Source organism: Chinchilla lanigera, unplaced genomic scaffold (assembly GCF_000276665.1).
Source record: "Chinchilla lanigera isolate Chin_1 unplaced genomic scaffold, ChiLan1.0 scaffold00017, whole genome shotgun sequence".
Classification (NCBI taxonomy): Eukaryota; Metazoa; Chordata; class Mammalia; order Rodentia; family Chinchillidae; genus Chinchilla; species Chinchilla lanigera.
Window position 1 is genome coordinate 11,757,009 of NW_004955418.1, and position 9,645 is coordinate 11,766,653.

Below are 9,645 nucleotides of genomic sequence, written 5' to 3' on the forward strand. Positions count from 1 at the left end.
TGAAAATAACATTAGTACCTCCCATGATTCTTTTATGACTCACTTTTCCCCACTCCCTAATACCTCTTCATCTCAAGAATGAATCTCATGTCCTTTAAGTGATTTGTCAGCTATTAGAACAGTCTCATTTTGCAGCTATCTGAATATTTGATCATTAAAATACTCTGCCTAATCTAAATAAATAGTTTAATTTTTCAGTGAATCCAAATCTCCATCTGTTATGTCCTAGGATTCTCAGATAAACCATGGGGGAAAGACCCATGGCTGTCACTTTAGCCTTTGGTCTTTTTATCTCCTTGCCAGCTAACTCAGTTAGTGTCTCCATGTTTAGGGAACAGGGATCGAGTAGAAAGAATGTTTACCCTGTATGACTTGTTTATCCTGGTTATTAGTGGGTCTTGTATGATAGATGCCTAAATTATGACTCTTTTTTGCATTAATTTCTTTGATAAGTTTTTAAGACCCTGTCTCTAATGGCTTATACTGTATCATTCTTTCCCATCATGGTGTCTTTCAATAACCTCTGGCAGGTCCTCTTAAACTCCTGCCCTCTAAGTTTCCATTCTTTTACTGGAGTGCTTAGCTGTGGAAACCGGGTGTCTTGGGCAGAATCTTTACATGACTCGGCATATCGCAGAGTAGGTGGTCCATTCATGCCTCAGTGCTGTCTCCAAACCTAAAACTGGAGGCCAGTCCCTTTGCCTTTCTTCTTCCTTATCCTCTGGTACAGGAAGCTTCAGGCAGCTACACTTTCTTAGAGTTGAGAGTGTCCAGTACCATGCGGTATGTTCTTAAAAATCCTACATGGGCGTGTCAACTTTTCCTAACTATTTCTCATTGTGATCAACTCTTCTGAGTCTCCTATTTCTGCAACTCAGAAAATTTTCAAAGTGGAAGCAAATGCTCATCTATCCTTTAGGAAAGGAACTCTGCCCCATCATCCTGAGGAGTTCTCTTTCAAGCATCATCTATCCTAATGACTCCCGGCTTCTCTGATTTAGCCTACATGTGGTATTCACTGGATCACCTTGGACACCTCTTGTTGAAGTTTGGAGTGACATGTCATGTGGATTTGTGGAAACTAAATACATTGTACTCAAGTTCAGGGCTAAAGGTTGAGTAACAGGTGAAGGCTTTTTAAAAACCATCACATTCATTTATACTGTTTGCCATGGTTACTTTTCTCTCATTGCTGAGACAAAATACCTGACACCCAAAATTAAGGAAGGAAAGGTTTTTTTAGCTCACAGTTTGTGGACGTTTCACTCCATACTCACCTGGCTCCAAGGCACAGTGGCACATGGCACAGGGCAACAGTTCATGGCTACAGAAGATAGCCAAAACAACCAGAACAAAAGGGAGGAGCAGTGACAAGCAGCCTCTTTCCCTCCCTTACATTGTATGCAAGCTTCCTGCCCCAGGGCAGGTGTAGCATTCACACCCATAATCCCAGCATTAGAACATGAATCAGTCATAAACTCTAGAAGCCTACCCCATGACTGTATGCGGCTTTGGGGGGATACCCAAACACGAATCATAACACTGTTAAAAACACTTTTGTACAAATGGAGGGAAAATAAGGCTTATGCCAATATATTGTCTCTAGGCCTAGGAAATTATTGAAAAGCTATTAATAAATTGTCAGATTTATACAACAGCGATATTAAATAGTCTGGCAATGCAAGTTTTAAAAATAGGCATATATAATTTCTTCATCAATTGTTCAGAAATTTCCATTTTAAAGTTCCCAGTCAGTAGTTCTAAGTGGTATTGTAAGACAGAACCTTGGTATGTGATTTGCTGTTCATAACAAAGATTTATAAAGCACTCTCACCAAGTTCTTAGTGAAGAAATATTCTAAAGTTTCCTTCACACTACATGGTCTTTGTACATATTCTCTTTAACACATACCTTTGGTTAGTTGAGTGATTTGTTTGTAGCTCTCCTTATAGAATTTAAAATAACCTTCTGATTTTCTATTAGTTGTGTGTTTATGTGCATGTGTGCATGTGTGTATATGTGTCTGTTTTCTCATCTTTAGGGACAAACTCTAATCAACCTTTATTGCTGGAGGCTAATACTACTCAGGCTCCCAACCCACAGCAGACAAAAATAAAATAAAGATAAAACATCTTGAAATAAAATTAATTGCTACAACCTTCACTCTGGGTTTCACTTTGTAGGTTTTGCAGATTCACCTGGGTCATCATCGCTATCTAAGGTACACATGGATGATGGCTGTGAGGATGATATATTGACATTTGTCCACCGCACATTACATGGAAACCAGAAAATTAAGCTCACATTGACTTAGATGTTTCTGTCCTAAGCTGATGTCTGCAATGGTATACCATATAAAGAGACATAAAAGAAAATGATGAGATTCAGTTTTATGATACTAGTTTTATGTCTGAGAATGTTCAAATGAAAAACAATATGAGAATCCAGGGTGCTACATTTTTTTACAGCCATAAAAATTTCTTGTGACCCTAAGATAGGAAAGTTTTATATGCCTAGATAATTTTGAGGTATTGGAAATAAATAACTTTTAAACTAAATACAGCCATGACATATTGTTAGTTTCAAATGTGGATAAGATGAGAATAAACTCTGAAACATAAAGAAAAAGTAAAGTCTGCTCTAATTTACAGAATATCAGAGTAAACAATAATAATGATACTTTTCATAATATCATAAAGACATGCCTTCTAATTAAGAATTCATATGATCTAATGCAAAAGTAGTGGAGATCAGGTTAATAAACCTGACTGATTTTCAATACTTCTGCTTATTTCTATAACTTGCAAACAAAGAACATAAAATAGGGAGATAAAATATATTCCACTCGGGAAAAAATAATGTCATTATTGTGATTTTTACTTTGGAATTTGACTCAGCAGCCAGTTCAAAAAGGATCTTATCAGAACTGATGAGCATACCACTATTTAAGACATTAAGTTTTTTTTTGTCTTTTTGAGACAGAGCCTCACTATACAGTTCAGCTGGCCTTGAACTCATTTATGTAGCCCAGGCTGGCCTTGGACTTGAAACGGTCCTCTTGCCTCAGCCTCCCAAGTGCTGGGATTACAGGTGTGGGCCACCATGCCCTGCAGTTTTTTTTATACTGTATTTGGAAGCATATTTCTCATAAGTACCTCATACAAATGACATTGACTAATGAAAAACTTGGTGGTTTACCTGAGTATTATAAAAGTTGCAATATATATTCTGTAGGATTGGGTTTTTTTTGTGGGGGAATGAATACTAATGAAAGTCCACAGAGTCACATGTAAACAGAATTTAAAATTTCCTTTCATTTTTGTCTGATGCTTCTTGAGTGTTATTTTCAAAAAGCAAGCTCCACGTTGAAGAAAAGTTTTGGTTCACAGAGAAATGTGAGAAGTAAAGAAAACTGCCACATAACCACTGTGCCATGGATCCACAGTTTCCCTCACCATCAACATTTGCACCAGAGTTGTGTATTTGCTGTAATCAATGAAACATCTCACCACTAAGTGTCTCTAACTTGCACCACAGTTTGACCTTGGTGTTGCACAGTTTGTGGATTTAGACACAGGAATAGGAACATGTATGTACTACTGTAGCACCATAGAGAAGAGTTTCACTGCCCTAGTACTCAGAGTTCTTCCTGCTCATCATTTCCCCTCCATATCCCCTAGAAATTAATCTTTTTGCTGTCTTCATAATTTTGCCTTTCCCAGAATCTCATACATTTGATTGTTTGTTTGTTTGTTTGTTTTGTCTTTTCTTCTGGTACCAGGAATCAAACTCACGACCTTGCACATGCTAGGCAGGCACTTTGCTGCTGAGCTAAATCCCCAGCCCCAACATTTCAATATTATAATGTAAAATTTTTTCAGGCAGACTTCTTCCACACAGTGATATGCACTTAGGTTTGCCTCTGTATTTTTCATCATTTAACAGGGTATTTCTTTTAATCATTAAATATTATTCTATTGTGCAGATGCACCACAATTTACTAAAATCACCTGCTGAAAGAAAATTTTGTTGCTTCCAAGTTTTAGCAATAATGAATAAAGCTGCTAGAAACATCTATGTGCACATTTCTCTGTTGACATAATTTCAAGTCATTTGACCAAATAAAAAGGGCTTGAGTGCTAGATTAGAAGGCAAGAACATGTTCACTTTCGTAATGAGCTCTCAGACTATATTCCAGAGTGACTACATTATTTTGCATACCTTTGGCAATGAATGAGGTCCTGTCACTCCATATCCTTTCCGGCATTTGACATTAGCAATGGTTCACAATTTTGACATTTTAACTGAAGTGAAGTGGGATATTTTTATTGTTTTAATTTGCAGTGCCCTCAATGACATATAATGTGGAGTATTTTTTCACTAAATATTTTATTACTTGGATATTTTCTTTGGTGAAATGTCTGTTAAGATCTTTGGACTATTTTAAAATTATATTGCTTCATTTTATGGTTGAGTTTTGAGAGTACTGTTCATATTTTGGTTAACAGTCTTTATGAGATGCCTTTGTGCAAATAATTTCTCCTAATCTGTGGTTTGTATTCTCCCTCTCTTGATAGTATTTTTTCACAAAGCAGTTTTTATTTTAATGTAGTATGACTTGTCAATTATTCTTTGATGGACATATCTTTGATGTATCATCAGATGCCAGGTTATTTTTATTTTATCATGTGTTATTCTCTAAGAGTTTTATATTTTTTCATTTTTATTCATTGTGTATTATTTTAGTTAACTTTTGTGAAAAGTGTAACATCTGTGTCTAGATTCCTTTATTTTTGATGGTGGTGGAAGTTGTGGTAGTTGTTTTTGACATGTAAAGGTCCAGTTATTCTATCACTATTTTTTGAAAAGTTATTCCATTGCATTGCCTTCACACATTATTTCATTGTAAATTGCCTGGGTTCATTTGTCAAAATTAGTTGGCTGTTATTTATGTGGATCTATTTATGACCTTTCTATTTTGTTACACTGATTAATTACTTCACCAGTATTACGGTGTCTCAAATACTGTAGCTTTTCAGTAAGTTTGAATGTTGAATAGTGTCAAAGCTGTGATTTTTCTTTTCATATTGTGTTAGCTATTCTGTCTTTTACCTCTTCATATACACTGTAGAATTAGTTTGTCCATATCAATAAAGTAATTTGCTGAAATTTAGACTGGGATTGCATTGGATGTGTACATCAAGTTGGGAAAAGTGAGATTTTCATAATGTTGACTTTTCCTAAGTATTAGCTGGAATATGTCAGCTAATGAAATTTATTGAATTTCTCTTTGATTTCTTTTATTATGATTTTTTCTCATGTTGATATTATATATAATCTATATACATTTGTGAGAATACTACTATAAATGTTATTGCATTTAATTTCAAGTACATTTGTTTATTGATCATGTATACAAAAGAGGCTGAGTATATTCTTGGGGTAATCACATTCATGTCAATGGTGTCTTTACATAGGTTTTTGAGAAATTTTTCTACACAATCATGTCATCTACAAACCACGTTTTTCTTTTTTCTCTGTACCTTTTAATCTCATTTCTATTGTTTTATTGGGTTAGCTAAGAATTCAAGGGTGAAGTTGAACGGTAAGAGGGAAAACTGTTGCTCTGTGCCTCAGGAGTTAAAGGGCTGTTAAAGCAGGTTTTTTTATAGCTTCATAGAAATGTGAGTTCAGGACTAACTCTTATAGTAACTATGTAGAGGTGTGGTAGTCAGAACTTTTTCTCACTGAGATAGTGTTTTGAGGTTAAGGCACCAAAAAGCAGAGCTTACTTATACCACTAACTGCTGATTTAAGGTGTAGGGATTATATATGTCATTAGGTCTTCTCATTTTGTTATTGGTGTCAATTCTTAAAGAATTCTAGAAAAAGATTATTAAGTATTTACTGTGGAATATTGGCAGTTGATTTAAAGAGTGAAGTGGTTTGAGTATGCTAATGCATAACAAGGCAAAGTCTTGACTAAAAACAGTTACCTAAATAAATATGTTTAAGGCCAGGAAATAACTTCATTATATCTACATAAAGTTTTGCTTAAGTAAATGAATTATGGGCTGTTTGATATTATATCTTGTGTGGAAAAGAACTAAGCAAAACAGAATATACTTATTGGAATTAATTTATCCAGAATATAAAGAGAATATGTTCTTTATCTGAGTTATTGAAAGTGGATTGTTTGGGGCTTTCACAGTTACAGATGATAACAGTGTTAATCAAATTATCTATTTAATTTCAAGGGAGAATATTTTGGATTATAAAATTAGAAAGTTCAAAGGAATGAATCATGGTAGCTTAAAACATGACTAAGTCCAAGATTTTAAATGATAGCACCCAAACTTAAACAAAGCAACATCATCAGTGCAGAAATGTCAGCTTATCTTTCCAAATCATATTGTGGATCAAGTGACCAAGATTTAAAAAGCTAATAAAGATTTGCAGCAAGAGTACACTCAACTCGAATAAGAGACTGGCTCTACATATCATTATATTTTATTTCTGGTTGAATTTTAAACTTAAATATATGCATACACATACAAACACTCTTCCCTCAAATAGGAAAAACAAAGATGCAAACTATAAAATTCAAGGGTAAAATGACAGAACTGGCAAAAAATATATATGACTTCCTCATATGAGGAGATCAATACCATCTTGTATGAGTGGTTTTATACAAGTGAAAAGAGAATATGTTGTTTTTGCCACCAGGAGAATAGCAGTCATACATTTTACCTTATATTATATGCCAAATAGATAGTTTTATTATACCATCCTAGCATTTTTAATTTATATTTTCTGAAAATTTAAAATATGTTTAGTAACTATATTGAATAGTAGTAACCCTTTCATTTGTTGGTACCAGTACTCTTTAAAATTGTGCGTAAATCACTATTGTAAGTTTGTTGCCAATATTATGTTTAGAATGGCAGACCTTCCTGCCTATGTCCTGTTTTCTTAATTATCTTGAGAAATTGATGAGATATTCGTGTTCATTGACACTTCAGAGGGTGATCATATTTCTTTTGGTTAATGGAAGCTGAAAGTAACTATACAGTAAAAAAAGTTCTTGACTAATAAGTTAAACACGAATGCAGTGTAGACCAATCCAGTGTACTTATTTTTTTTTTTTTCTTTTGAGACAGGGTCTCTCTATGCAGTTCAGGCTGGCCTTGAGCTCACTTATAGCCCAGGCTGGCTTCAAACTCACAACAATCCTCCTGCCTCAGCTTCCCCAGTGCAGGGTTTATAGGCGTGGACCACCATGCCTGGCTTGAATACTTGGTTTAGATCTAAAATGTCTCACATTTGAAGCTGGGGTCTGGTTGGAAGGGGTCAGTTATTGTGGATATGACTTGAAAGGGTGAATTATCTCATTCTCAGCTTCTTTTTTTCTGTCTCTCTGCTTCCTGGCCCCCATGTAGTGAAACTTTGTCTTCACCACGTCTCTCTTCCATGCTATTCCACAATGCTATTTTGGACTTGGTGTCAGCTAAATTGGGTTCAGTGTCTTGAACTCACTGAAACTGTGACTTAGAATATACCTCTCATGCTTTAAGTTTTTGGTGTCAGGTATTTTGTCTCAGAAAAAAGGTGGAGACTAATACAGAAAACTGGTAAAAAGAGTGGGGTCCTTGCTGTGACTGTGCCTACGAGATTCAGAAACCTTTCAAACTGGTTTAGAATAGAAGTTTGGAAAAGTTTGTGGATATCAGGCAGAGAAATCCAACAGTTTTGTGAGCAGTGCTTAATATGTAATACTGATCAGAGCTCAGAAGACTAGAATGATGATAAGAATACTGGCAATAAAGGTCAAGCTCAAGAGGTTTTAGTTGAGAACTAGGACTCCATTAGCAGAAGGATTGAAGGCCAGGGGTACTATTCTCTGGCAGACAATTTGTCTAGATTATGCCTGTCTGTGAGATTTTGTGGAAGACTTAAATTTAATGCAGGAGATTAATTAATATGGTGGAAAAATTTAAAAAGAAGCCTATATATTCAGGCTATGACATGGATATTGCTGGCTGTGTTAATCAGATTTACAATGAGAATTAGGAGCAAAAAGCAGAACTATTTTAGAAAGTTTGTGGTTTCTCCAGAAAGCAAGTATATAAAAATTTGGGGCAAAGGACAGCATTGTTGCTGGAATGAGTAGCATGAAAAGGGAGCTAAGTACTTTGTATGGCGATATCTCAGAAGTCAGCAGGGCCCTAACCATTATAGGCTCACAGGTGCAAAACTGTAAATCTTTCATTTGAGAAGAGAGTTCCTGGCATACCTTGTTCTTTAGAGGCACATGTGGAAGTATATCTGCAAGCTTAGCCACTAAGTACTTTATGTTTTCTTCGGTCAAGATGGTTCAAGTGGGCCCATGCTCAAACTGGCAGTGGACATTGGTGTCATTCATGTGCTGCTTTTTTTTTTTTTTCTGGCAGGTAGAATGAAAGAGTTATGGGGTCATAGAGGCTTCCACCCAGATTTCAGAAGTCCTGAGCAGTGGGGAAAAATATGAGACAGGGTCACAGACACTGCTAGGGACACATTAGAATACAGTGAATGAAGCTGTTAGAGTGAAGCAAAGGTGCAGTAGAGACTCCAAGAAGTTGGAGATGTCAGGAATTTGGAACATCAACTAAGAAATGTCACAGACAGTGAGGGGAGCTACCCCAAGAGAGGACATGTGTGCTACAGTCAGCAAGGGCACAAGGGCAGGGCTGCTCAAGCCCTTTAGAGTTACAGTTTACAACTCATGACAACTTCTCCCATGTGCTGGAGATATATCTCTAGGATTTAGTGTTTTACTTGCTGGCTTTTGCTGCTTGAGTCTGATTTCTGTCTATTTCCTTATTTCCCTCTTTTGTTATGGAGATCTTTATCCTGTGCCGTTGTAGGTTGGAAGTGTTCAGATTTTTTTTTTCTGATTTTTTTACAGGGGCTCACAATTAAGAGTTTGCTTGCATCTCAGAGGAAATTTTGGACTTTTTAGTGATGATCAAACTGTTAATATTTTGGAAGCTCTTAGAGAAAGACTAAATTCACAATGAGATGGACCTGTGCTCTTTGGGGGCTTGGTGCAGAATGTTATGATTTATATCTAAAATGTCTATCAACATTCTCACATTCAGAGATGGGGGCTGCTCAAAAGGGGCAGATCACTGAGGACCTTATGACTTACAGATGTATTCTCATCCCTGGCTCTTCCTTTCTCTCTCCTTGCTTCCTGGTTACCACGTGATGCACAGCTTTCCTCTTCCTTTACTTTTCAACCAAGCCATTCCACACACCATTTCTTAACTCAAACTGACTAATAATGGAGTTAATACACTGAAACTGTGAAGCAAAATAAGCCTTTTCTTTTTTTTTTCTAGTTAGTATCTTCTGTAATAAAATTCTACAGTGTTACACACTACATATATGTATGAATCTGCAATAAGATGATGATCAAAGAATGCTGGGAAGTGCAGCATCAATGTTAGCAGCACACTGCATGACTAAGCTCAGAAGCCTACCTGCAGTCTATTTTCAAGGGCTTCTCTCTCTTTTTCCTATGGGTCAGGAGAAGAAATACATGTGCTAACCTCAAATTCTTGCCCTTAAAAAAGTTCATCTTTATTTTGTGTTTATCAGTAG